General features: G+C 37.4%; 2 long non-coding RNA genes across 3 annotated transcripts in view; both read left to right on the top strand.

Annotated features, from left to right (window-relative positions):
- The window catches only part of LOC132680790 (uncharacterized), an 80,105-nt gene that overhangs the window by 22,566 nt on the left and 29,982 nt on the right, over window positions 1-27,557 (top strand). The window contains exons 1-2 of one of the 2 annotated variants that reach the window (XR_009610707.3): window positions 23,329-24,093; window positions 25,964-26,114. This is a non-coding gene — a long non-coding RNA (uncharacterized LOC132680790). Of the gene's footprint in view, window positions 1-23,328; window positions 24,094-25,963; window positions 26,115-27,557 lie in introns of those variants that run through there. The other variant, XR_009610709.3, reaches the window with a different exon arrangement.
- Window positions 592-23,172, top strand: LOC132680792 (uncharacterized). The gene is made up of 5 exons (XR_013555049.2): window positions 592-1,585; window positions 10,646-11,047; window positions 11,702-12,000; window positions 17,159-17,295; window positions 22,982-23,172. It is a non-coding gene; the product is annotated as an uncharacterized LOC132680792 (long non-coding RNA).

The raw sequence follows: 27,557 nt of genomic DNA, 5'->3' as shown, positions 1-27,557 counted from the left end.
AAAAATTATTCAAACAAGTTTGTGTTTTGGTGATCTGTCTTGGATAATTTGGAAGCCACTGATGTTTCTATGTAAAGCAATAATAATTCTGTACTTTGGATTAGACCTTAAAATGAAATGTAGCATGCAGGGCACCAAAGGGAGCTTAAATTCAGTTGGGAAATAATAGTTTAATGATAATAATATCATTCATAGATTAAAGCCATGATGTAAACATGTTCTGTTGCAAATTTTGCTTTGGAAATGCATTATTGATACTTGGATCAGTTCCTCCTCTCTCATTTGACTTATTACCTCATCAACTGGTTGTTTGAATGCTGTACAGAAAACCTAGAATATAATAATTGTTTTCATATTTTGAAAAAGACTATATTTCTAGAAACAAGATAGACTCCAAAATTTTCCCTTACATTGTGCTTCTTCATCGTTTAAGAAAAACAGTAAGCATGTAAACTTTTAAGATGAATTATGATCTTATAAACGTATACTGTAACAAAATTCCATCAGAGATTAATGATAATATTTTAGTTTTTGCTCTTTAACACTTAAGCAATAGATATTATGAGGCGGGGGTACAGGATGAGGGCAGAGAGGAGGAAGGTGAATAATCCTTTCAACTTTAGGTATTACATATACATTTCTTTTATATTTGTTTCAAATCCAGTAACCAGACAGTGCAACTGGCCAGGCTATTCATTCTATGTTGTCAATAAAAGGAACAAGCGGATGAAGACTTGTTTTTTTCATTCTCAGAGGTTTGGTAAAGATACTGCATATTTTGCACACTTAAGAGCACAGATCATCATGTGTTTTTTTGAGAATATTCCATGCTCCACTGGATCAGGCAAAAGCAGCACCAAAGAATTAGACACAGAGAGTTATTTCAAGGAATTGAGAGAAACAGAAAGTAATTTCAATACAGCGTGTTGAATGATACCTTGAAAGTAAATTTTCAGGGTTTGGGCAGTAGCTGGAGGAGAAAGTTGTAACAGCCCTGGACAGTCGGCAAGGACAGTTTAGAGGATGGTGAGCTACCTCAGACCTTTTCCAGTGAGTCTCCAAATGCTCTGGAATTTAATGAGATCCTTGTTTCTCATAGTATGGTCCAGGGACTGGCATCATTGCATTTCCTGGAAGCTTGTTGCTATACAGAATTTAGGGCCCCAATCCAGACCTCCTGTATTTTAGAGATTACTAGGCAATTCATGTGTACATTAAGTTTGAGACGCATTATCCTAGATTCTGTCTTCTTAATAACCTTCAAACCCAGCTGAAAACAGGCATTTGTATTTCCTTCTATGTTTGAATTTGGGGAAGACACCTCTCAAAGAGCGCCTCCAGTTCATGCAAAGTGTTTCAAGCGGAAAGAATGGTTCCAAGATAACCCTTGATTCTAATTCCCCACAGCCTCCTCGTGAGTAAAATGGTTCACAAGTTCCTGTTTGCCAAGGGCACGTGAAAGAGATAATAAGAGGCCTGGGGATCTGAAGCCGGAAAGGATCAAGAGGGCAGCTCGTGGAACAGAGGCCCCTTCTATCTCAGTCTTAGAAATTTCTCCCTATGCTCAGACACCCTCCAGGAAGAGGTGAGGAAGAAGGGTGATGTGGAATGGGAGAATTAGCACAGGGCAGAGTCTTTGATTTAGCCAGCTCATCTGAAAGAGACCAAGTTGTAAACCAGAAGAAACTGGTTTGCCTTGCAGGGTGAAGTTTATAAGGTTGTTCTCTATTAGCAGATAAGGACTAGGAGCAAAAATAATTCTTTTATGCAAAATAAAACTGTACTTTTGTACACCTGATTAATAATATGACCATTTTAAATCACAGTATAAACAAGAGAGATCTTTGCTTAAAATCCTTTAGTGACTTCTTATGGCTACGGAATTTTAACTTGGCACACATCATTTTATTTGCTTCTTGCCTTCCTCTCTAACATCACTTCCTAAAACCAGCAATGGAGACTGGAAAAAAAAGTGTTATAGAAACAGAAGGAAATTTCAATGCAAGTTCTAGGCCAGTTAGACCTCTTGGCATGTGTGTGTATATGTATGTGTCTGTCAGCTTGTCTGGCCGTAATACATATGACAACATTACTCCTTTACCAGTTAACCCTGACAAAAATAACATTGCATGAAAAAATCATCCCCAAACTGAACAGGAGGGAAAATAGCCAAATATACAACTGGCATCAGAATCATATGAACAATTTGTTACAAATTTAAATTCTTGAAACAAAATTGGCTTAAAACACTAAACCGCTTGTACTCATTGATCTGCACATTGGCTGAACGTTTTCGAAGCTGGGCTTGTTTGGGTGGTTCCACTGGTCATAACTGGACCCACTCCAGCCTCTGAAGCCAGCTTGGTTAGGCCAGCGGTTGTTCCACCCCACGGTTGATATCCTCCTCAGGAGACCAGAGGCTAGCCTAAGCTGTCCTTCTCACTGTGCTGCCAGAAGTTCTAATCTACAGAGCCCAGCAGCAGACAGATTATAAACCTGCTTATGTCATTGATGCCAACATCTCCCTGACCAGAGATAGTCACAGGAAAACACCCTTTGTCAAGGAGTGGGAAAGTCTGTTCCTCCAACTATAGAAAAGCACTGCCAAAGTTACAGGCCAAAGAATATGGATGGATAATTCAATAACTATGGATGGAACAAAGAACAAAAAAAGTAATCCACTTCGACACAAATCTCCTCTTAAAAATAACTGACACCACATCATAAGGATCTAGCGATTAGTAACAATTAGCGATGCAAATCTAGCCCAGTGGTGGTTAATCTCTCCACAATATGTTCCCATGATCAAATCCTGTTTTGATTTTCCTACCTTTTAGAAAAAGTTATGTATAATTATAAAATTAATCACCAAATTATGTTTAATAATTTACACATTTATAAATTCAATTGTATTACTTTCATGTTCTAGAGAGGGGTCAATAAACTACATAGCCTGCAGGTCAAATCTTGCCAACCACCTGATTTTGTAAATAAAGTTTTATTGGATCACAACTACTCTCATTTGCTTACCTATTGTCGATGGCTGCTCTTATATATAGCTACAACAGCAGAGTTGAACATTTGTGGTAGAGATCATGTTGCCTGCTGAAATATTTACTGAAAAAGCTGAAAATATTTACTCTCTCACCCTCCATAGAAAACTAGACACTTCTGATTATCATATTTAAGGCACGATTACCAGTTAATTCTTCTTAGATACCACTAACGATTATCTTCTTTCAAAAAGAAGAAAGCTTTATTAACAGAACCAGGATTGCAAAGCACATCTGGCTGACTCCAAGGCCAGTGCTTCTTCCAGGATACCATACTGTGTCCACAGTATTTATTCTACTGTTAAGAATGCTCTCCATTCTGATATGGGAGGGAAAAGAGAGGGACCTATATGTCACTTACATTTGAATCATGTGAAAAATTTTTTGAAAATTCAAGCTCTTGAAACAAACTGCATGCTTGAGACTTTGATACCTTTTTAAAAAAATTTTTTAATGTTTATTTATTTTGAGAGACAGAGCATGAGCGACAGAGGGGCGGAGAGAGAGGAGACACAAAATCTGAAGCAGGTTGCAGGCTCTGAGCTATCAGCACACAGCCAAACACGGGGCTTGAACCCATGAACCGTGGGATCATGACCTGAGCCAAAGTCGGACACTCACCCGACTGAGCCACCCAGGTGCCCTGACACTTGGCTACCTTAACAAATGTCATAGGTGATCCTTATTTACATGAAAAAGAAGGAACAAGAGGTGTAAGTGAAAGAAACAACTTATGATGTTGGATTTGAGAAGAGTCGTAAAAGCTTCACATCATTATGGTAGTTCATAGAGAATCAATGAGGCAGGGGAAAAAAAGGACTGCTAAGGAGAACTAAGACCTTGATCTGAAGTCGTCTAAAATATATCTGGAGTACATTATATTCCAGCCCTCCCTCAGTTTCTCACTTTGGCTCTACTTTTGTTAATTATGATTTTCATGTGAGTCTCTAATCCAGAAGTAATTCAGATACATAGAAAACTTGGGAGGACAAGGGTAATGTCTGCATGCTATAGACACAGATGTCTGCTTTATGAATGGAATATTCTAACAGCCCACTTTTCCAAAAAGCATTTGGGCGGGCAGGTTTTAACAACAACAACAAAACGTGATGCAACATTAATGCAGTAGAAATAGATTATCTTTGTGTATATCTATATTGTGAATTTTCTTTTGATTTGAAATGTTGAATATGACTTTTCTTTTTGTTTAAAAATTTCAGTAAAGGGAGGCACCTGGGTGACTCAGTCAGCTGAGTGTCTAACTCTTGATTTCAGCTCAGGTCATGATCCTAGGGTCATGGGATGGAGCCCCATGTCAGGCTCCACGCTGAGTGTGGAGTCTGCTTGACAGTCTCTCTCTCTCTCTCTCTCTCTCTCTCTCTCTCTCTCTCTCTCTCCCTCCCCCCCCTCCACCTTTGCCCCTCTCCCTTGCTCTCTCTCTTTCTAAAATAAATAATAGTAATAATAATAATAAAATAGAGAAATAAATTTCAGTAAAGAAATAAACCTAGACAAATTGTTATTAGCATTCCATTTCCCAGGTTCAGAAAGATGTCTAGAGTGGGCTCCAGCCTCTAAGCTGCAGGGCTTGCTCAAAGGCATTGGAAACAGTCTTACTACCACTGCCTAATTGGCATAATAGGAGCAGTGTTGCTTTTCCCGCCCAAAAGCCACATTAGGCACTGAAAATCTTTCATAAAAACTGGAGAGTCCCTGCCCAAAGAGATGCCTGGCAACTGGTCTTTCCCAATTCAAGGCTTTCTGAGATGCAGAGACAAAAATAGCCCAACTCAAGCCACCACTAAAGAACATTCCAGTGAGAAAATTCTCAGAATAATATTCTGAAAAGCTTAGAGTATGCTTTCCTTCAAGTATGAGGAAAAATTAAAGATACCTGACATGCATCCTCAAATTTGAAAATAGACACATGTTTCTCTTCTGGTAGAGAGATTTCTGAGGCCTGGAGGTTTAATGGAATGGGCTATGCCTTCTGGTTTTCAAGGGCCCATGTGTCTGGGAAGAAGATGGGGCAACTTTATTCCTGACCCAGTTCTCTGCAGTTTTTTAAGAGTCTGAGAGAGGATTGCATTGGTTTTTTTGTGTGTTTGTGTGTTTTTAATGTTTATTTATTTTTGAGGAGATGGAGACACAGAATCCGAAGCAGGCTCCATGCTCCAAGCTGTCAGCACAGAGCCTGACGCAGGGCTCGAACTCACAAACCATGAGATCATGACCTGAGCCGAAGTCGGACTCTTAACCGACTGAGCCACCCTGATGCTATATGCAAAGGAGCATGAAGGTTAGTGGTGGGCATGAGCTGAAGAGCTACTCAGGAGGTCATAGAGGTCAAGTGGTTAGGCATTCATACCAGAGACAGGATTGATGATTCTGTACCTTTGGCCTGTCAAAGGGAGTCAGGGCTGTCCTTTGGAGACAGAAAGGAGAAGAAAAAAGGAAAGGTGAAGAAAAAAATATGCCCAAATATCACCTGAGCATCATGTTAATAGAAGATACTAGAAGAAGATGAGAGCAGTCAATACCAGAGTGAGGCCAGAGATATTTCTCTGTCACCAACACTATTTTTGCTTCACCATGCCCCCAATAGCAGAGAATAAGTACCTAGAAAGGGAAGAAGATGGGGTTTCTTTGAGCCAGAACCTGCCGCCTTCTTCCAAGAGCTGAGGAGGGAAGATTTTTAGTCTGTGGTGGATCAGGGAAAGGGATGATCCTTGAACTGAACTGACATTAAAATTTTTACAAAACGGACACCTGGGTGTCTCAGTCGGTTAAACAACCAACTTTGACTCAGGCCATGACCTCACGGTTTGTGAGTTTAAGCCCCACGTCAGGCTCTGTGCTGACAGCTCGGAGCCTGGAGCCTGCTTCGGATTCTGTCTCCCTCTCTCTCTCTCTGCCCCTCCCCTGCTTATACTCTGTCTCTCTCTCAAAAATAAATAAACATTAAAACAAATTTTTTTTTTAATTTTTACAACAAAAAGGAATATATACCATAGCAAACAAAGAGAAATCTCAGCTAGTAACTGGAAATAATTTCTGGGAGAAAATTCTCCATGGGTCTCTTGCATTTCTGCACTTCTTTCAAACAGAGGCACTTAACTGCCTTTGTTCTGGACTACCTTTTCAAAGATAGCTCTATAATAAATAGCACTGAAGACAGATACAGTGTCTCCTGATGCCAAAGGCCAGTATAATAAAACTAATGTCTCCCTTCAGAGCACTAAGCCGATTTACTGCCCATACTAAAAGATTTGGGTTCTATTAGCTTGGAGTCCCTCTCCTACAACATCACCTACTATGTGTGCAGGTGTAATATGGTCCTCTTTAGGTCACTCTGTGAGGATTGAGACTTATGTAACTAGCACAAACATGATAATCCTCTGGCAACTACCACTGCTAAGAGTAACAACAATCTGTCTCTTAGCTCTGACCAAGGTATCTTGTATCCTCTACCACTAACGGTGAAACTGTGGCAGGCTAATTGGTCTCATTTTTTTACAGTTCTTGATAGGGAGTACACAAGAGTATGTATATCAGGGGATGTGCAAAAAGGGAACCTTTGTGCACTGTTGGTGGGAATGTAAACTGGTACAGCCACTGTGGAAGACAGTATGGAGGTTCCTCAAAAAAGTAAAGGTAGAACCACCATATGACCCAGCAATTCCACTTCTGGGTATTTATCTGAAGGAAATGAAAATATTAACTCAAAAAATGCACTCCATGATCATCCTTAACATTATTTACTATAACCAAGAAAAATGGAAGGATTCTTGGCTACTTTTCTTGAATTAGTGATGTATTTATTGAGTTCCAGAGACAAATGTAAAATTTTTCGCATCAGACTTAAGTATCTTAATTCCATAATTTCCTGTTAATAATATCCATCAAAAGCATTACATTGACTTTTTCCAAGTTGTTACTCAGGGGGAGATGTGTATCTATATGTTCTTATTTTGACTTATTTCTTGTTAAGACTTATAATCTTTACACGATTTCTTTTTCCTCTGAGAGCAACTGAATTATGAAAAAAACATAGCTATGAAATTGATTTTAAGTGAGGTAGCCAAGAATCCTTTCCAGTGGGAGTGGTAACTTCAATTTTCAGATGGTTTTTATACAAATTGTCCCATTTGATTTTCACAAGAACATTAGATAGCATGACAGGCATTTTTATACACATTTCCCTAAATTAATTTTTTCAGACTCTCGAGTGGGCTATTGTGGGGATTAGAAATCGAATCGAGAAGGACCTCACACCCTTTAATTGTTCAATAAATCGTAGCCATCATTGCTACTGTTTCACGTGGGTGAGAAGTGAGACTCAGGGTGATTAGGGCTTGCCACAGTCTCCTGACACACAGTCCAAAGTACCTCCCAGGGATCTCCACTTAATTTTTCCCTTCCCAAAATGGGGATAGAAAAGCAACATGAATAATCGCACTGATAGTATTCTACCTGAGGGACCTCAGGGTTTTAAGCTCAATAGTTTTACTTCTGGACAAAGGGGCTCTGCCGAGTCCCTGATCCCGTCAACTCCCCACACTCCCAGTGTTGATCTTCAGAAGAGAAAGAAAAAGGGGCGCCTGGGTGGCTCAGTCGGTTAAGCGTCCGACTTCGGCTCAGGTCACGATCTCATGGTCCGTGAGTTCGAGCCCCGCGTGGGGACCTGTGCTGACGGCTCAGAGCCTGGAGCCTGCTTCGGATTCTGTGTCTCCCTCTCTCTCTCTGTTCCTGCCCCGTTCATGCTTTGTCTCTCTCTGTCTCAAAAATAAATAAACATTAAAAAAAAAAAAAAAAAGAAGAGAAAGAAAGGAATCCCCTAGTCCTTTTCTCTTAAAGGTGGAGGAAAACACCTTGCGAAACGGCTGCTGCTGTCAAAGTCCAGGCCTTGATTTGTGAAGCTTGGTCTTGGAGAAGTACTAAATAGTAGTAAGATGGATTTACATTCGTAAACTTTGCTTCCCCTAAATGGGAGGAGAAAGACCACTCATGGGAAACAAAGACACCAGTCCTGCATCAAGACAATGTAGAACAGTAAATTAACTGCACACAAGCTCGGAAACTCAGTGTGAATGTAGGCCTAGAAATTTTATTTTAAGATAGTTTGAAGAGTCAAAAAACTCCCAGAGCCTATTCATCAGTCTTCACACCTCCTCTTTACCTGAGTCATGCACGTTGCTGGGGAAAGAAAAGCCACAGATGCAAATGCAGTGAAGTTGGTTGGAGACCAGTTGAAAGACAGGTCTTCTAAACCTAACCTTCTCCAGATGGGAAGATGTAAGTGTGAGAATTTAAATAAACTCAGATGCGGCCATTGAAAATCTGCTCAATATGCAGAGAAGACATGCGCAACATTTTCCAGAATATAGCAGTAAAAAGTTTTCTTATTTAAGAGGAAAACCATCTTAAGCATTCCCAAATAAATTAGCTTTGACTATTTCAAGCCATGGGAGAACCTGGTAATAATCATTCTTATGACCCACTGTCTGTCTGCTCACATTTCTCACAGAATTTTCCCGATCTTTTAATTACATCTGTTTACATTTTTATCTGGCCCCAAAGAGGACTCAGTGTTGTCTCTTCACTTTCTGGCCTCGGTTCCCATTGACATCAGATTTCTCCATGTGAAAATCAAGCAAAGTGTATAAAATAAAAGTACAGCATGAATGACTTTTATCAATTTGCTTTGTTTTAGTGGCTTTGCCTATATAACGACTTTGCAACTCAATTTGTAACTTCAAGCAGTAGTCTCATTTGAACTGGGAGAGAAAGATCACGTCGGGGGTTGAGAAGCCACAGGGAAGGTGAGGGGGGTTGAGTTGATAAAATAGGAAAGAGGCTAATAAGCCCATATTCTTATCCTAGAAGCTTACCTACCATAGAAGAAGCCTGGCAGATGCCATAGGGTGAGGTCAGCAAGGACAACTGGGCACTGGATTTGAGGACTGAGGCCAGGAGAGTGGCCCAACGAGGCACAGACCCCAATCAATTGATCTGAGCAACAAAAAAGTATCTGGGCATAAAGTCTTGAGGGACCAGGAAAAAGCTAGAGCAAATACTCCGTGAGTCTCCCAAAAGCCTTTTTTGAAAGAGCGGCTATGAAACATTAAGAGGAATTTTAGGTGGCTCAGTCGCTTGAGCGTCAGACTCTTGATTTCGGCTCGGGCCATGATCCCAGAGTTGAGGAATCGACCCCTGCATCGGGCTCCACCGTGGTTGGAGCATGCTTGTGATTCTCTCTCTCTCCTTCTGCCCCCCCCCCCCCCAAAGTAAAAAATAGTAATTAAAGAGAGGAATTTAGGTGTGTCTGGTATTTTAGCAAACATCTCAGGGCGTATACATCTAGATGTGTATTGTCCAGCATATGAATCACCAAACAAAATTAATCTCTAATCCACTGAGGCTGCTGTTAACAAGCTCAGTTTTGAAATTCCTATGTTAAAATTGCTTTCACAGTCCACTTAGCACACAGTGAGGTCAATGATATTTTTCACGGAGAAGGCTAGCAGAATTCATGTTTATGCATCTGCTTGTTCACTCTACTTCCAAAATCTCACCCCTACACTCACCATAATCTCATGTAAAGGCAAAAGACTAAATTAGCTATTACCTGTTGTGGCAATCAGACATTTTGAAATAAAAATGTAGAACTGCTGCCTCATTTACACCCTCAGATCACTAATAGTGGCCTAGTGAGAGTGGTACAGAACGATTCCAGGCATGGAAGAGCTCGTTCCCAGAAGGCATTAGAAAGTTCGAATAGTTACAAAGGTTTATATGAGACTGCGTCTCACTGAAGTGGCTTGAGTAACCCCAGTGAATGTTCTGAAAAAATACACTTCTCATCATCTTATTCTGCGTGTCCCAGTTGCATTGACTGGACTGCCATTGGCCCTCTCCATATACTTGCATGCTGGCCGAATCCCTTCCCAGGACCACAAACAGAAGGCAGGTTGATGTGCAGAATTCTTAGCCAGATAGGTACTAAGTGCCAGGGAGGTGCTGCTGATCTGAGATGGGGTCTCCTATTACCTCAGCGCCTAATTCAGTACTCTGGCAAAATGTTTTCAAAACGTGAATTCACTGTTCTCAGTGCTTTCTCATTAATATCTTTCCAAGACACTTCATTTGTAGGGATTATACCTTCTAGGATGTTAGAGCACCTTTCCCTACCACACACACACACACACACACACACACACACACACACATTCCTGACCAGCTGTTTTTGTATCTTTATAGTTTCCAAAGAGATGTACAAGGAGAGAGAGTCATAGTAGTAATAGCCATTGGGTTGTGGGGAGTGAAGAGAAATCTCAAAATAAGGCACCCATTTAGTAGTTACCTAAGTTTCTAGACTGATGATTTACTTCTGACACAGGAAAAATAGCAGAGAGGAAAACTTTTACCTATTCTTAATTGTCAAAATAAGCTTGGAGAACCTGTTGCAATTTTCTACCCAATTCTCTTAACTTTGTAGTTTATGAAAATTCTTCATGGATACTCGTAATGGGCTTATTGTCAATTCTGGTTTAGAGTGCTCTAACTTTTGTGATTTTCCTCTGCCTTCACAGATATTTTTGTGCAGAGTTGAGACCAGCTGGATCCTGGGCTGCAGACCATATGCCATTTACACCAGAAACCTCTTTCCCCTCTGGTCCTGCTTACAATTACTCCCATCTTCTGATTTCCTGGATTTTGGCACCTCAGTACAATTTTTACATCTGCTTCTTAACTGGGTTGGTGACCCTCCCTTTCCAAGCTTCTTGTACATTGACTCTGCACACACTTCTGGGATCTGTTCATTTCTTTGGATTTGGTGACATCTATCCCCATCTCTTAACCTACTATCGTTCCAGTTTTTGTACCGATACAATGACTAAACAGACTTGCCCATCACCACTGAATCACAGCCAAACAAAGGGTAGTAATGATTATTTTGTAATACCACAGTCTATGTATAGTCCTTGAATCAGGTGAGTTTTTCTTTCTGGAGTGTAAGTATTATATTATTATTATGTACTTATTAATGTTTTTGTGTGCAGCCTATGGCCTTTTACCACTAAAGACAATTTCCCCTTCATGGGCGCTAAATAGAAAATGTATTTATTTAGGCAGGAGCCTTAGTGAGATCTGGATTGCCAGAGAATATCTTATATTTGGAAAAAAATACAAAATTATACATGAGATCATTTGAAGACCTATGTGAAGAACTGAAGCAAGACTATGAAGTGTGATGTAACAAAAAATTATTGGGTTAAGATCTGGAGCTTTTGGGGCACCTGGGTGGCCCAGTCGGTTAAGCGGCCGACTTCAGCTCAGGTCACGATCTCGCGGTCCGTGAGTTCGAGCCCCGCGTCGGGCTCTGGGCTGATAGCTCGGAGCCTGGAGCCTGCTTCCGATTCTGTGTCTCCCTCTCTCTCTGACCCTCCCCCGTTCATGCTCTGTCTCTCTCTGTCTCAAAAATAAATAAAACGTTAAAAAAAATTTAAAAAAAAAAGATCTGGAGCTTTTATGTTTACAGTATTATTGTAAACCTAATCTACTGAAACTAAATTGATTCATAGGATGGATATCTGGTCATGCTTAATTGTATTAATTCTCACCTTTCCTTATCTTTTTGGACTCAGAGGTGGGAAGAAACAAGAATTTTGATGTGCTTGGTGCTCTTGCCCAAGCACTGAAGCACTTTACAAGGGAACAAAGGTTTGTGCTTTTGAAATGACCTCACAGTGGATCTAACAATGTACCAGTTAAATCTTATTCCAGAATGCAATTATTTCATTATTAAAATGAAGCACAGTGAGTTAGCTGCTGTTAGCAGCTGAAAGAATAGCATCACTGATTTGGAGAACTTAGAGAATTCTTCAGACATCCACCAAAAAATCAGAAGGCCAGCACCATGAGCAATGAGGTCACGATCTTTAAGGTGACTAGTAATATGTTTTCTGTGTATGTCCTGTCTCTCTAACGCTTTAAACTTTTATCATATAGTTAAAAACATCTACATTATTTATATATTTCTATGGAGCAGTATACATTTCTTTATTCATCTGATTTCACAATCCCTTTTGGATTAAAAAAGGCATGAGAAACAAACAGCATACTTTTGAGTTGTCATGTAATTTGTTTAGTTACATATCTTTTTTCCCTTTGTGAAGGGATTTGATATTTTTATTTATATTTTTCTTTAAATGTCCCCTTCTTATTCTTTGGAATATGAGGCCAGCATTCTTTAAGATATTACGTCTTTGAATCTGAAGTCTTAATCTGATGTGATTTAGTTTCTACATAGTTTATACATGTACATCACTATATTTCTAGATACCTAATTTAAAAAAAAATTAAGTTTATTTATTTATTGGAGAGAGAGAGACAGAGACAGAGAGGGTGGGGGGAAGGGCAGAGGCAGAGGAAAAGAGAGAGAATCCCAAGCAGGCTCTGCACTGTCAGCACCGAGCCCGACTTGGGGCTCAAACTCACAAACCGTGAGCTCATGAACTGAGCCGAAACCAAGAGTTGGATGCTTAACCGACTGGGCCACCCAGGCGCCCCAATACCTAATTTTTGAAACTGATTTTGTTTGCTGCTGTATAAAACATTTAATTGGATTTATACTACTAATGAACAAAGACACTGAGGTCTTTTTATTGTGTTTCTCTGTTTCTTTTTTTTCTTTATTTTTTTAAATGTTTCTTTTTTTTTTTAATGGCACCTTTCTTCCCCCAGAAGAGTCTATATTTCAGAACATACGGTCTGCCAACTTTGTTCCATTTCACTGCTGCATTGATACTTCATTGTGATGCTATATTGGGAGAATTCATATATATTGAACAGGGGCTGCCCAGAGTGTGTGAGATGAGCCGACAACAATAGCATATGACCAATAATGAATTAGAGAGAAGACAGCAAAAACAGAACTTAGGGAACTAGAAATAAGATTAAAATACAAAATGCAAGTACACACCTGAGAAGTTAGTTTTAGTTCAGCAGGACTATTGTTTGATTTTCATAAAGCAGACTCTGGATGCTGTCAACTCTAAATCTTTACTGGCAACAGAATTTTCTACAACGGATAGTATTATATGCATTGGAAAAACATTAGTCACAATTAGTTATCAACAAACCGTGAGTTCTTTGATGGCAGCATCTCAGTCTATTCTTTGAATAATCTGAAATATTGAATGATCTATTAAAAACCACTTCCTCAACCCTAGTAGTTATTATTGTTCATGAACTGGGATGTCCTCGGCATTAGAGAGTTCAGCGTTGCAGAAGGGAAGGCAGACAGTAAGCCAGGAGCCACAGATCCTTATGACCCGGTCTCAAAAAGTTTGCATTTATACAATTAATCAATAAAAAATTTTAAGGCATGCCCCCCACTATATGTATTTTTATTCATAAATGTTTTATGCATACCTCGATTAATGCTTACTATCTCAAGTTACAATTCATGCTAAAAGAAAGGTTCATTTTCAATGACTTTTGTTATAAATCCACCTTCAAATAGTATTCTTAGTTATTTCAATTTTTGGCCTGATTTCCTTAGATAATAAAATTATTTTAGCAGATGATTTTTAATGTGAGCTCTGCCATTTTTTTACTCACATGTGCTTGCATTATGGCCTCATGTTTAATCCATGGTTTCTTTGCAGAAACTTTTAAAAGCCACCCTTTAAAGGCTTACTTCAGAATTTTAACTTGATAACATGATATGTAAATCTAATTATCTGGGCACACACCAGATTGCCATGGGTCCTCTGGTACAGTCCCTGCAAGACGAACCCCCTTAGCAAGCCTTCATAGGACACAGCAGGCACAGACCCATGTTGCAAAAATCTCTTACATATACAGGTAACTTTTGTGTTCCTCCCAAACTCATGTGCAACGCTCTTCTATGTAACACCACTATTCACTAATGAACCACCTAAAAGATCAGCACACAGAACTGCATTTTCCATTTGAAAAAGTCTGTGAAGCAAAATGCCAATGAACAATTTGATGAAAAAATTGTAAGGTAAGACAATTAACAAAACACAGAGTTTGAATGTGGAAAGAGCTAAAATTTGTCCACATGGGGGAAAATAATCAGTCCACCAAAATACAGAACACAGGTACTATAGTAGTAGAAAGATGTAAGAAGAGAAAGACATTGAAATGAGGTTAATGGAAAGTTTATGAATCTTTTTGTTTCTTAATTTTGAATCTTTATGAGGTTTTTTTTTTTTTTGGTGGGGGTGTAAAAAATTTAAGTTCTACTCTCTTAGCAAATTTCAGTCATATAATGCAGTGTTATCCATTATAGTCACCATGTTTTACATTAGATCCTCAGAACTTATTCATCTTACAGCTAAAAGTTTGTACCCTTTTTTCAACTTCTTCATATTTCCTCCAGCCTCTGGCAACTGGCACTACTTTCCTACTCTGTGCTTTTGTGAGTTTAACCTTTTTTAAAAAAATTCCACAGGGGCGCCTGGGTGGCGCAGTCGGTGAAGCGTCCGACTTCAGCCAGGTCACGATCTCGCGGTCCGTGAGTTCGAGCCCCGCGTCGGGCTCTGGGCTGATGGCTCGGAGCCCGGAGCCTGCTTCCGATTCTGTGTCTCCCTCTCTCTCTGCCCCTCCCCCGTTCATGCTCTGTCTCTCTCTGTCCCAAAAATAAATAAAAAACGTTGAAAAAAGAAATTTAAAAAAAAAAAAATTCCACATATAAATAAGATGCAGTAATTGAATTTTCTTTCTCAGACTGACTTATTTCAATTTGCACTGCCCTCAAGTTCCATCTGTGTTGTTGCAAAAATGGATTTCCTTCTTTCTCATGGCTAAATAATATTCCATTGTTATATATATATATATATATATGTGTGTGTGTGTGTGTGTGTGTACACATACATATGTGTATACATATATATACACACACACACATATATACAATGATATATACATATACAATGATATATATATTATGATATATATGTGATATATATGTATACAATGATATATATATAATGACATATATGTGATATATATGGATATCATATATATGTATATATACAATATCACATATATATCATACATCTTATTTATCCATTGATATCTGTTGATGGACAGTTAGGTTATTTTCATGTCTTGGCTACTGTGAATAATGCTGCAATGAACATGGGAATGCAGATATCTCTTCAAGATTGTATTTTCATTTCTTTGCATATATATCCAGAAGTAGGATTGCTGGATGGTATAGTAGTTCTATTTTTAATTTTTTGAGGAACCTCCATACTGTTTTCCATAGTGGCTGCACCAGTTTGCATTCCCACCAGTGCACAAGTGTTCCCTTTTTCTCCACATCCTTGCTGACGCTTGTCTCTTGTCTCTTTGGTGCTGCAGTTCTAACAGGTGTGAGATGATATTGTGATCTTGATTTCTTTTTCCCTGGTTAGTGATGTCAAGCACCTCAACATGTCTTCTTTGGAAAAATGTCTGTTCAGTTCCTCTGTCCATTTTTTAATTGGACGATTTGAAGCTTTTTGCTATTGAGTTTCATGACTTCTTTATGTATTTTGGATATTAACCCTTTATCAGATATACAATTTGCAAATTGGTTGCCTTTTCATTTTGGTGATGGTTTCCTTTGCTGGACAAAAACTCTACAGTTTGATGTAGTCTCACTTGTTCATTTTTGCTTTTGCTTCTTTGCTTTATGTGTCAAATCCAAAAAATCATTGCCAAGACTTAGTCAATTACTGTATAATTTCTGTACAGTTTTGGTTTATTTTGTTACCACACTGTGAATCCTTAACTCTAAGCAACAGTTTATAAATGAGTTTGATTGTTTAATCCAAATCTACTAATGGTTTGAAATAAGTAAACATATATTTATTTAGAATCTATTAATGATAATGGATCATTAAAATCAACTCTCTAAAGAAAATTCATACACATTAAGAGTTCTCAGGAGTGTCACCTAAATGTGATTCCCTTTTGAAAAACAGAGAGCAAACCATAATAAGCAAAATAACATTTTAAAGTAACTTCTGTACTGTTAATTATTTCAACCAATAAAAAGTTGCTCCTAGGGGTGCCTGGGTGGCTCAGTCAGTTAAGTGTCTGACTTTTGATTTCAGCTCAGGTCACAGTCTCACGGTTCAGAAGTTCAAGTCCTATGTCAGGCTCTGCACTGATAGTGTGGAACCTGCTTGGGATTCTCTCTCTTTATCTCTCTGCTCCTCCTCCAGTCATGCCTGCTCTTTCTCAAAATACATAAAAAAATAAATAAAAATTAAAAAATAAAAAGTTGCTTCTAGTCATCAAACTTTGATATAACAAAGAATAATAATAGTATAAATAATGTGATGCAAGTTAAGAGGAAAAAAAGGATACTCCATTTACTGAAAGTCATTTAACTTGTCATGCAGACAACTTCGTGAAACACATGTTCAGATAAGAATTAAGACACTGAAACATATAACAGTTACTAATTCTTAATATATAAATAAAACAGAGTTTATATTAAAAGTCATCCAAGAAATGCAGATTCATATTGCTTCCTAGAAATTTCTTTTGATGTAATTGGCAAAATGAAGAAATGTGACAACATCCTAGCTTTGTATGTGTATCTTTTAGTTGCCTAGAGAATGCAAACATATTTTAAAACCCAGAAATGATATGGATCTAATTTCTGTTTTACTGTCTTGCTAAATTAAGTGGCTATAGATAACATGCAGAATATACCTTTTTTTAAAACTGAGAATATAAACTATTTATAACAGTTACTTTTATTTAAACAGAAAGACATAGGCATTTATGTGATTCCTCAGGCCAGCACTGTTTTGATGTGACAAAGAAATAATCATCAAAATGCAGCTCCTTAAGTAAGTGTCTGATTTCACACTTTAGGAAATGTGCTATCTTTCTGGTTGAGCCGGCAAGAATTGAGAAAGATTAAGAAAGTGTTTAAAGATGTTCATTAAAAAGTAGTTATAAAAATGTGAAAGAGACACAGCACCAAGCATGCCAAACAGAGTAAAACTGTCATCAAAAAGATTCAACAGCTATGAAAAGAGTTCTTCAAAATCTGCCACATTTTTTTCCAGATAAGAAAATGTATCAATTCCAAATGTCCACATTAGTCCTGCATAAAGGCACCAACGTTTCACAGAAAACAAACAAATCTATCCCAACGAACCCTTGCTGTTTATCACATTCACCAGAGAGGCTAGAAAAAGTCGAGGTAAGTTTTAGTTCTTAGTGAAGTTTTTAGTCCTAAGGTGTTTTTCCCAGAACATGAACATTATAGCTATTTGGTTCTCCTTAAATTTTTTTCATCGCAATTTTTATCATTCTACTTTTATTTTTTTCAATGCATTGTTTTAAAAATTACAGAGGTACTACATACTCATATTAATTTGCAAAATAATACAAGATATATAAAGAAAAGGTTAAAATTCTTTTTTCCTCCTCCAAAATCTCTATGTTTATTGTCCTGGGAAATGTGCTAATAGCCTGATGTGTTTTCTCCACCATGGTTTTCCCTCCTCATAAATACTTATAAATTTTTATATACATGGATATTCATTTTTTATTTTTTGCTCTTATTGCACTTGAATTTTTTAGAAACCAAAACAATAGCTCTGAAATTTGCTTTTTAATTAATTAACTTATTTATTAGAGAGAAAGAGAGTGCACACATGAGGGCGCAAAAGCAGGGGAGGGGCAGAGGGAGGGGGAGAGAGAATCTTAGGCAGGTTCCATGCCCAGTGCAGAGCCTGACTTGGAGCTCAATCTTACAACCCTGGTATTAAGACCCAAGCTGAAATTAAGAGTCGGAGGCCTAACTGACTGAGCCACCCAGGTACCCCTGAAATTTGCTTTTTAAAAAAAAATGTTTATTTATATTTGAGACAGAGAAAAACAGATGGTAAGCAGGGGAGGGGCAGAGAGAGAGAGGGAGACACAGAATTTGAAAGAGGTTCCAGGCTCCAAAGCCATCAGCACAGAGCCCAATGAGGGGCTCAAACTCACAAACCAGGAGATTGTGACCTGAGCAGAAGTCAGAGGCATAACCAACTGACCCACCTAGGCACCCTTGAAATTTGCTTTTTAAATTGAACTACATGTCCCTACCATTCAGATCAATATAGTTGACGATTAGCACCATTATTTTAATAGCTATATAGTATCTATAGTATGGTTAATCATTTGTGTGTTATTGTGTGTGTGTATGTGTAGGTGTGGGTGTGGGTGTAGGATATTCAGGGATCTCCCCTCCCCTATATTTTCCCACTACCAACAATGCTGAAACAAATATTGAACATGTATCTTTATGCTTTTATTTCTATGAAACATATTGTCAAAAATGAATTGGCGAAGTCCAAGGATGAATGTATTGTTACTTTTAAAATTATTTAAAACATGGGGCACCTGGGTGGCTCAGTCGGTTAAGCGTCCGACTTCGGCTCAGGTCATGATCTCGCGGTCCGTGAGTTCGAGCCCTGCGTCGGGCTCTGTGCTGACAGCTCAGAGCCTGGAGCCTGTTTCAGATTCTGTGTCTCCCTCTCTCTGACCCTCCCCCGTTCATGCTCTGTCTCTCTCTGTCTCAAAAATAAATAAATAAAATAAATAAATAAATAAAATAAAAAAAATAAAATTATTTAAAACTTAATATCCAAAATGATCTTGTAATTTACACTTGGGACACTTAATTTGCATCTTTCTATCAGTAAGATGGAGAAATATTTTATGCTTATAGATCTTTTGGAATATTGTTTTCATGAATCACTATTATCTATGATAGACAGCACTTTATATTGTTTGTCTGTTAATTTTAGACATTCTGGGGAGCATACAATAATGTATTAATTTCTTAGCTCTTAGAGTCCCCCAATTCTTTATTACTTTGTGACGTCTTCTGAAAAAGTTAGTCAACTGAAATTCTTACTCATTAATTCATTATTTGGCTCTTCATCCCCTCTGATGAGCCCTTTAGTTAAACAATTTTATTTTTCACTCTCAGTATGTCCAATTGGATATTTTATGTAACTGTTTGCTCCTACTTCATGTTATCACTGTTATAAAGAGAATCTTTATTCTCTTACAGCAGTTCACGGACAACAGGCAGGTGTCCCGCCCTGGGAGCCAGTTCTGTGGAGGTCTCTGCTCTGACACTTTTTGAACCCACAGTTGATGGTTCACAGGAATTTCTCTCAGACACTTAAGTCTCATTTGCATAACATAAGACAGTTTTTCTCTGTTTCAATTTGTTCCAAAAATGGTTTCTAATGAACTCTAAGCTGTAACCACTTTTTAGTCTGAATAATCTTTAAAATCCACATTTCTCATAAAATCTCAAACTTATAATTAAAAAATCATTTACTCAGGGATAATCACTAAATATACACTCAACCTCTTTACTACCTTCTTTAATTCTGTCAGGTAGATTTTATAATCATCCCAAACTAGCATTGAGGGCTGTCATTTAAGGCTAATATGTCTTCCTCAAATAGAGTATTATTTTCTAAAACATACTGAGAACATGATACATTATTTAAGAGGCTTTGTAAGAGCTTAAATGTCTAATGATTCATTTATCAGGGAAAATTTCATCGAACAAAAAAATGACACCCGCCTCACATGCAAGCATTTATGGAGAATTTATTCCCTGTAATTCTGAGATAATTTAGGCATTTAGATTATTTCAGCAATTCTCCCATAAGTGCAGCTTTTGTTATGTCTCCTAGGTCAGTTTTATTTTTAGTTTCTCTTTGACTCGGGCTACTTATAAGTGATTCTTAATTTCCAATATTACACCCTTTATTGTTAATTTCTAATTTTATTAGATTATCTATCATTAGAATAAACACAAGTGCCTTTGGGGATGTGTCGAGTAAGAGATTGCTACGGCTGAGGTCAGAGAGGTCTTTTCCTGCTTTCTCCTCTAAGGTTTTGATGGTTTTCTGTCTCACATTCAGGTCCTTTATCCATTTTGAGTTTATTTTTGTGAATGGTGTGAGAAAGTGGTCTAGTTTCAACCTTCTGCATATTGCTGTCCAGTTCTCCCAGCACCATTTGTTAAAGAGACTGTCTTTTTTCCATTGGATGTTCTTTCCTGCTTTGTCAAAGATGAGTTGGCCATACGTTTGTGGGTCTAGTTCTGGGGTTTCTATTCTATTCCATTGGTCTATGTGTCTGTTTTTATGCCAATACCATGCTGTCTTGATGATGACAGCTTTGTAGTAGAGGCTAAAGTCTGGGATTGTGATGCCTCCTGCTTTGGTCTTCTTCTTCAAAATTACTTTGGCTATTCGGGGCCTTTTGTGGTTCCATATGAATTTTAGGATTGCTTGTTCTAGTTTCGAGAAGAATGCTGGGAGAGAGCCAAAGCATAAGAGACTCTTAAAAACTGAGAACAAACTGAGGGTTGATGGGGGGTGGGAGGGAGGGCAGGGTGGGTGATGGGTATTGAGGAGGGCACCTTTTGGGATGAGCACTGGGTGTTGTATGGAAACCAATTTAACAGTAAATTTCATATATTAAAAAATAAATAAAAAAAAATTAAAAAAAAAAGAATAAACACAAGTGGTTTTTTTTTTTGCTCCCACAAACAAACAAACAAACAAACAAGCAACTAGTAAACCCTTACCCTCCTAGTAGCCATGTGGGAGAAGTCTCTCTCCTTCAGGTTCTTTCTACATGCCAACTGCTTTCTCTCCCAACTGCCAAGGCTGGAGAGAGTTCAGGCCAGTAGCACAGCGTCCCTCCAGTTCTAACAGCGCTGGCATGAACCAACAGTGCCACCAAGAGCAAGCCCAGGCATAGGCATTTTGCAAAGGAACCAACAGGATTCTGCCACTTGAAGTACACGTGTAAGATTTGTGCCCATTTTCTAAGCAGTTGTCTTCTCTGCCAATATCTTGGCTTCTGCCTGGTACCAAAGAGAATGAAGTCCTATAGCCCCCTGGATCTCAGAAAGAGCCTGCTATGTCCCCTCCAGGGGAGGGCAGCATGCCTCTCAGTATTTTGTAAATGCCCGGAGAGAGAGAAGGGAGGACGATGGCACCTAGGAGTGTGGCCAAAATGCCACCCTCCTGGAATTTCTCCAGCTGTCAGTCTAGAAAATCTAAATCAAATGTTTGAGTAGCGATCTTAAACATAGACGAAATGATCACATTGTCTCTGGTAGAGATCTACATGAATGTTACAAGTATGTTTTTTGAAATATTAATAGGTGATAAGTCAAGTACAGCAAGATTACCTAAATAAATGCATTTGGAAAACAATTATATCTGAAAAGTTTCTTTCCTGCAAGATTTGTAAGAGGCTTGAATATGAAAATACACACTTAATTGCTGTCAGAGGTAGAGTTCATGGGGTTTCTGATTATTTTGATGTATTGTTATTTTTTTTGTCATATTGTTCTTGTGGCTGCTCATGGCATTGTTTTAACACCATTTCCAAGACTGTATTTCTACAAAACATACTTTGGAAAAAGTTGGCCTTTACTTTTCCTCCAAAAAATTACTGAATATATTATTATTTTAATTTTCAAGAGGGTTATTATACAATTATAATTTTAGTACAATTACACAATTTTAAGTATTGAAATAATTTATGTATTTGATAAAAGTAATCAACCACAAATTATTTCCACAAATTATTTCACAATTTTAATAGTCAAACTATAAAATAGGGGATAGAATACAGAATTAGCCTGTCTCCCATCCTAAAATCCAGTCTGACTCCCCAGAAGTTAACACACACACACACACAGACACACACACAGATTTTCTAATGAAGTGTTTTTAAACATTTATACAAATAGGCCCATATCCTAATCCCTGTTTGGGTCATTTTCAGAATACTCTTTTTTCTTAAGTTTATTTATTTATTTATTTATTTTGAGATAGAGAGTGTAAGTGGGGGAGGGGCAGAGAAAGAGGGGGAGAGAGAATCCCAAGCAGGCTCTGCTCTATGTAGAGTCGGCAGAGGGGCTTAATCCCAGGACTGCTAAATCACTGCCTGAGCCAGTATCAAGAGTCTGTCACTCAACCAACTAAGCCACCTGGGCGCACCCAAAAACAGTCTTAATTGTACCTTTGGATATCTCTGCATTACCTGCACACCACTCACTTTTAATAACTTTATAATATTCTATTATATGGGTATGCTTAATTACTCCTCTATTGAAAGGCTTTTAGATTATTCCAGTTTTTCACAATTATAAACAAAACAGAAATGAATAATCCTGTAGATGATTTAGATACACTAAACAGTATAAATTTTTTATAGGCTAGATTTCTAGAAACGGAATTCCTGTGCTAAATATCAAGCGTATTTTTAATTAAAAATTATCTTTGAAAGCAATTATAGCAATATAAACTTCCAACCGTGTAGGAGACTGTGTGTTTATTCACATTCTTGCCAGGAATTCTCACATTTTAAAATTATTGCTAATCTGATCCCTGGAAATATGGAAACACTGAAAATGATGAGTAAGGCTGGGGATCTTATCACAGCAATAAGCTGTTTTCAGTTCCTTATTTGTGAACTCTTGATTTTGTACATTATTCTAATAAAATTTTAGAGTTTCTTATTTATTTGTGAAAGATTTTCTCTATTAAGGAAATTGGATTTTTTTTTTACTCTGTTGTATAATATAAATATTTCCCAAGTTTGTTTTTGTGGTTGTGTTGTTTTTATTTTGTTTATGATGTCCTTATTGCAAAGACGTTTTAACATTTATAAATCAAATGTTTCTACTTCTATGGCCTTTGGGTTTTGAGTCTTGTATAAAAAGGCATTTCCTATCAAAGATTAAAAAAAGAAATCATTTAATTTTTGTATATTTTAATATTTGTATGTGTATGTGTCTGTGTGTGTTTACATGTTTGATCATTAGAATTTTATTTTGGTATAAATAGTTATGTAGAAATCCATTTGATGAACCTCGAAATGACTGTGAACTCAACACCTTGTCTAAACCCTTATGACGGACCCTGAACCATGGGCACCCAGGTAAACTCCTCCTGAATTCCAGACCCACAGAATCTGTGAGATCATAAGTACTTATTTTTAAAAGTTTTTACGTTTTGGAGTAATTTGCTCTGTAGCCATAGATAACTGACAATATTCATTTAATCAATTTTTATTTAAGTTTTTTTTAAAAGTCAAGATGGGACGGTGAATTTTGCCAAATGGCCTTATTTTTTTGGCCATTCAACTTATTAATATGATGAATTATATTCGCAGATTTTTAAATAATGTATCATCCTTATGTTCCTGGAACAAACTCCATTTTAAAAATATTAGTCTTTAGATACACTGCAGGATTATATATATGTGATTTACTTGAGGTTTTACATTAACATTCATAAATGATGTATCTATATATGTTTTGACTGTCAAAAGTTTTGGCAGTCTACACTTGGAAAAAAGTTTAAAGTATTGGAATTTTCCATTCCTTCAAAGTGTAATTGACTTCACCTGTGACTCCACTCAGGAATGGTGTGTTTTCAAAGTGAATATTTGAAAATCCTCTCAATTCTTTACTATAATTGTGTTTAGATTTCATATTTCACCTATGGCAAAATGTCGTGGTTTTTTTTAGAAAACTACATGACATCTGTGTTTTAGTAACTGAATAGAGTTGTACAAAAGACTTTTATATTTCTTTTACATTTCTAGCCATCCCTGGTCATTTCCCCATGTTTAGCTCTCGACCCTAAACTGATGCGAGCTGGAGGTAAACACCTCCACTTCCTGCTCACGCAGGTGGGACAACTCTTATGTATGATCTATGGTCTGTCATTATCCCTAGCTGGACAGAACCCTGTTGTCCAGAGCACAGATCGATTCCATATTGTATGACATTCCATCTGGTGATTTTTTGGATCACCTCCCAAGGAAGCTACTTGGACTGAAAGCCTAGTCCCACTGTCGAAACCCTGTTGAAAAGAAATGTAGACACCCACCCCAGAGACTCTTTTCCAGCAGTGCCATAGCAGAATTCGTTAAAGCTTTATTACCATTAATTGTGAGTCTTATTCTTTTTTCCCAAGGTCAGAAGAGAGAGAAATTAGACGTTGTGGGAGGAGAGTCAACGATGAGAAGAAAGCTCTTTGTAGGGATACTATTTTCAAATTTAATGAACACAAATAGCACTGCTCATCATTTCATGATTTATTGTGATTGCTTTTTTGAAAAAGTTTTTGAACGTTTATTTAATTTTGAGAGAGACAAAGAATCCAAAGCAGGCTCCAGGCTCTGAGCTATCAGCACAGAGCCTGACGCAGGGCTCAAACCCACGAACCACAAAAGATCATGACCTGAGCCAAAGTCAGCCACTTAACTGACTGAGCCACCCGGGTGCCCCGAGATTCATTACGGTTATTGAGTAACAAAGATTTTCTATATTGGTATAAAATATTATATTATGTTTTAAAAAAGAACAATTGCTAAAGAAAACTAAAGCCGTCATAATTCTAATTTGCCCTTCTTGATTGACTTTATAGAAAATCTGCATTGGCCTACACTTTATCTTCAGAATCTAATATAATGTTCTACAATTTGAAGAGCTTTATAATTACTCACAACAACTTGGGATTTACAATTCTCTATACAGTATGGGCTTGTTTCAAATAATGAAAACTGATGCTAAAGAAAATCCAATAGAATCTTAGTATTTAAAAAAGCAGTCACAGTACCCCAAAAGGACAGACATTGAAGAAATACTTATTAATCTGTTGCTTATATAACAGAACTAATTGATCCTTAGAAGATGAAACTCTCTTGTGATTTACCATAACCTTAGTTATATCAGAGGACTGCAATGTTCACTACTGGTTGTAAGACACAGGGCATTTGTGACAGCCCATCTCTTCCAATTATGGTATTGGCTGAAGAAGATTCAGAGCAGTACTTAAGTTTTCAGATGAGCAAACCTTATTCTTTCTGATAGTGACAAGCTCCCTGCTCCTAACATTCATACCTCAAACACAATGATACTCTCTTACAGGGAGCTGATTATCTCAGGAAGGCCAAACATTTCTGGTCTATTTCAAGTGGGTGTTTATACGAAACAAATTTTTTGATGCATTTTCCCTGAGAAGTGATTTACTTTTTCCATGATCATTTAACCACACTTTTTGATGTCATCTTATTCTTAGTTATGTCCCTCTCCTCCATCCAAATTCACACCTCTCAAGGAAGCTTGTGGATTTTGAAGATTTACTTAGCCTAAAAATTCATATAAAGAATGCCCTTGTGAGCATCTGTTTTTATTAATCTGGATTCAATTCACGTTTGTTCTCTATAGGCTTATACTTTCACTCTCATAAGATAACAACAGACAATTTTACAGGAAAAATAATATCATTCTTTTTACTCATATTCTTTAATAAAACCTACATATGTAAGAGGAAATACATTTTGAGCAGGCTTTGAACACTGCTATTTTTATTAATGTAGATTTTTCCTTTGGAAAGTTGACCTATTATTTGCAAAAGTGTAATTCAGAAAAAAAAAAAACTTCTAGTAAAGTAGGGCTAAAAATTATTGTTAATAGGCCTATTTTTCTTCCTTTGCTCTTTAAAAATATGGCCTCAATTAATGAAAGCTTGCAGAAAGAAAATTTAAAGAAGTTCAGTAATTACATTCTCTATGTCATCTTTTTAACTAAATTGTGTTCTGTTATTAAAATTAACTGTGGTGTTTAATGTATTTTTTTCTCTAGATAATGTTCTAAGAAAGTAAGTTTCTAGAGAAAACTTTCAAATGTGATGGCAAACATAAGGAGCTATTACCTACAGATAGAGATTTGGTGAAATAAGTACAAAATTATATACAAAATGGTGAAATAAATAAAATTTGCCATGAACACTCACATACCACTTATTCTCTTGAAGGTAGGAGAGAGGGGACCTTGACCACTGTCCCAGAGCCTTGGATAAAGTACCAACTCCATCCCCAACGTGGTCTGGGAAGATACCCGAAACAAAACAGGACTGGAAATGCCAAGTGCACATTTCACAAGTGAGTCAAGACACAAAATGACAGGTAATTGCTCAACTTCCACAAACAGAGTCCAAATTAGAAACATTATGGGTCGTGTTGCAATTCTGATAGTAAAACCAGTCATATCCAGGAAGTCACAGACATTATTATTGATTGACCTTCTATGAGTCAAGGAAGTTAACTGCAGTATTTTTTCATTAATATAATACAAAAACATATTTAACTCTATAAGGCCATATTACATATTTAACTCTATAAAGCCATATTCTTTTCGTCAAGGAAGTTAACTGCAGTATTTTTTCATTAATATAATACGAAAACATATTTAACTCTATAAAGCCATATTACAGGGTGACTTTTAAAATCTACTTCATATTCAGTCTCCTCTAGGAAGCTTCCACATTGTTCCCCTCAACTCAGTCCAGGATGGATGTCCTTCCCACATCCTTCTGTAGTTCCCTTTTTCTATACTTTCCCTACTTTGATTGCCTTATTTCTTGCCTGTCTCCTCCAGTGAATTCTATGCCCTTCGAATATAGAAATCATACTCAGGCATCTTTGTGACCTAAAATTATATTATTGCCTCAAATAAGATAAGGTCCCATTCTGTGCTTATTTTCTAAATGAATGGGTGAATGACAATTCACTGCTCCAAGACCCTGTTACTACTGTCTACCCTGATAAGCTGCTCACAGCTTATTCTCAACTAATCAAGATTTTAACTGATATAGGTTGCCATGTTTTTCCTTTAAAGGGTATCTGAATTTTCACTGGGCACACATTAGAATCTAAAGAAAATCTGGTAACAAACTTTCAAGAATTGTAATATTCAACTGGGAGGTACTATTTTAAACAGAGACATTCTATATAATCATATTATGTAGACAGCCTGTGCCATCACTTCGTAAAACTAGCCTAGCTTTGTTGTTATATAGAAATGTACAGATATGTATATTTGGAAAGAGAACCAACGAGTCTGATGGATGCTAAGAGCCATAGAACTATACTCCTGCAATTGAACCTGACTAGATAAAACTTCCTTTTGGTTTTCTTGGTAAGGCCTGTGGTATGAGATGCAGTGAAAGAAAAGAGGGAAAATACCCTGTCTTGGCCGCAATGGTACAGTGGCTAGTTGTGCCCTTAGAAAGCATGTGTCTACTGTCTGCTGAGACATCTACTTTTTGCTGTTTTGCTTCTCACCTGGTAATGATTCCAAACGTATGATATTTGAAAAAGACATAAGTCATTAGTTCCCAGTTAGAACAATTCTAAAGCAAGCAATGTGTTTGGCATTTTCAGAAATGCTTTATTGGAACGATCAAGGAGTTGAAAGGCTGGAGTTAGGTATAATGATCATTTCCCTTAAACAGAAGAAGGTCATGATGAAAGTTGCTTTTTATCAGTAATTAGAGTTCTATAGCAGCAACATGTCCTAATTATGATATTTAGACCATTAGCAGATGAACAATGTTATTTAGATTCTGC

Source organism: Panthera onca, chromosome A1 (genome assembly GCF_046562875.1).
Source record: "Panthera onca isolate mPanOnc1 chromosome A1, mPanOnc1 haplotype 2, whole genome shotgun sequence".
NCBI classification, from domain to species: Eukaryota; Metazoa; Chordata; class Mammalia; order Carnivora; family Felidae; genus Panthera; species Panthera onca.
This window is presented reverse-complemented; position numbering and strand designations above follow the sequence as displayed.